Raw genomic sequence first — 2,586 nt, 5'->3', positions numbered from 1 at the left:
TTTCACCTCATTCTTCACATTGCAAAGGTACCAAACCCGCTGCCCTCAACTAACCAGTGTCATATCTCCATCATTCATTTACTCCAGTTAGGCAAGAAGTACTTAGGACTTTAATATCTCTGCAAGGCATTTGGAATAGAGTTCTGAGTAAGGTGAAGTGCTTTGCTGTTTTCACAGTTTACTGTCTGTGGTGGAGAAAATCAGGTAAATGCAATTCATAGTATAGTAAGTAGCATGAGGTTCTCCTCTGGTATCAGGAAACAAAATTTAAGAAATAATTTCTTAAGCAGAGAGCTAAAGGACAAATAGGAGTAGCCAAGCTGGGCAGAATGAAAGGGATCTAGCCAGGGAGAAGCTGCAGCTTGTAAACAGTAAGTGGAAAAGCAAGCTGGATGCGGGGACTCATGTGTGTAATCTCAGCACTTGAGAAGCAGAGTCAGGAGGATCAGAGGTTCAAGGACAGCTTTGGTTTCATAGCATATTTAAGATCAGCCTGGGTTTCATGAGACCCTGTTTCAAAAATAAATAAATAAATAAAATTAAGCAAAGAAGAAGAAGAGACTAAGAGACTAGCCTAAAGAAGCTAAAAAGCATTTAGTTTGGATAAATTCTTGGATTTGAAAACATACAGGGAGCGGTAAACTTGACAAAGGTCAGATTGTGAAATGCTTTGAAGCCTGTATTAGGTTTCAGTTTGACAGCTAGTAAAAGATCATGACTTAAGATACACATTTATTTCCTCATACTAAAGACGTCCAAAATACAAGGCTGAGGGGACACTCCATAGTAACTGAGCACCAAGCTGCTTTTTGGGTTGTTTTCCTTAGCCATCCAAGGCACATGACATCAGTTCTTGCCCACACCTCGTATTTAATGGTTGACAAAGCATTTGCCAGCATGGCTTTGAAAATGGCAGGAAACAAGAGAATAAACGGGCACTGGGCAAAGAGGGCACAGCCTGGGGTCTGTTCTCATGTGGGAACTGTAAGAAATGGTACCCACTTCTATTTCAATGTCAAGAATTTTATAACAGAAAATGTCTCATTATAACATTTTATAAATACCTCAACACAGCATTTTCTAGAAGAGGAAATTCTACCTTTTGGAAAGACAATAACCCTTTCAAATCTGATGCCAGTGCATCAGACTCCAGTACTCCTACCATCTCTGAGAAACACCTAGAGTGAGGCTGGGATATCCCTTTTTGTAGGGGACTCTACTGTCTTGACCAGTCAGGGTTTTGCTACTAAGGAGTAAGAGGATAGTATTCATTAGCAGCTGACATAGTAAAAGGTCCCATTAAGGAGTCGGAACTTTATTGGGAATAATGAAGGATTAGAAGTGGTACTAATCTCGAATGTTGGGACAAAGACCCAAATCGTCATGGCCAAATCAAGCAAACAAGCCTTTTTATTCATGTACACAGGTGGTCTGCCGCTAAAGGCAGGGTTCCAGAGATCAGCCTTGAGCATGAGGAAGATAGCTCAGGGGTAGGGGTTTTCCAAATGGGGGAGTTGGCAAGCAAATAGGTGAGGTTACAGAAGCAGAATATAACAAGGTGATCATATCAACAGATAATCAATTACAACTTTTTGAAACAAAGGTAGGGTTGCAAAATGATCATTAACAAGTTTTTGAAACAAAGACATGATTGCCATTTCTTGGAGCCGGCAGTATAGATAGAACCGTTTGTAGTTAAGGTTATAGGTGTGGCATAGCCCAATCCTTGAGGTTTAATCATAAACAGGAATTTGTGTTGAACTATAAAATGACTTCCCAGCCTAAGATGGAGGAAGGCTGGTTCATCAGTTGGACTTGCTTGTTTAAAAGGTAATTCTGGCGGCAGTTTAGAGAATATACTGGAGAAGGCAGGCTCTAGACAGACGGATAATAACATAGCAATGTATGAAAGTGATAATGGCGGTCCCATTGGTAGTGGTGACTGGATCAGGGTGTAAACAAACTAACATGAATCGTTCCATAAATATTACTTACTGATATTTAACAAGTGTAAAACACAAACACAGCATTGGCCAAAAGGGGGGTGGGGGTGGGCGGGAGAAAGAAAGAGTCAATTCTGTCTTAGAGCTCAGTGTAGTGGAGTTCAAATGTGAATTTGCAACTATGACTAGTGCCACAAAGCAGCCAGCTTATTCAGAGAGGTCACCAGGGATTCTCCCTTGAGGAAGTGACATTGGAGCTGAGATCTGAATAACAAGTAGGGATAAGCTAGGGAAGACATACTGAAACCCCTTGTGGCATACTGATTGGAAAGGACCCAGAGCCTGGAAACCAGATGATTGCATTCATCTAAATAAGAGATAGGAGCCGAGGTAGAAATGATGGGTAGGAAAGACTTCAGAGGCAAACTTAGAAACCTTTTTAATGGGTGATGTAGGAAGGGGACAAAGGTACCAGCGTTGTTTGTCTGTTACCCTGTAGGATGGTTTGCAGGGTTTGGGCTGAAGATTGTAATAAATTTGTTTTAGATGTATTGAGTGTGAGTGTTTTTGATACATCCGAGACAACACAAAGTAGGCACCTGGATCCACAAGCGTGGGATTGGGTAAAAGGAATGGACTGAAA

The sequence above is a fragment of the Cricetulus griseus genome, chromosome 6, assembly GCF_003668045.3.
Source record: "Cricetulus griseus strain 17A/GY chromosome 6, alternate assembly CriGri-PICRH-1.0, whole genome shotgun sequence".
NCBI lineage: Eukaryota > Metazoa > Chordata > Mammalia > Rodentia > Cricetidae > Cricetulus > Cricetulus griseus.
Note: the sequence above shows the minus strand (reverse complement) of the source record.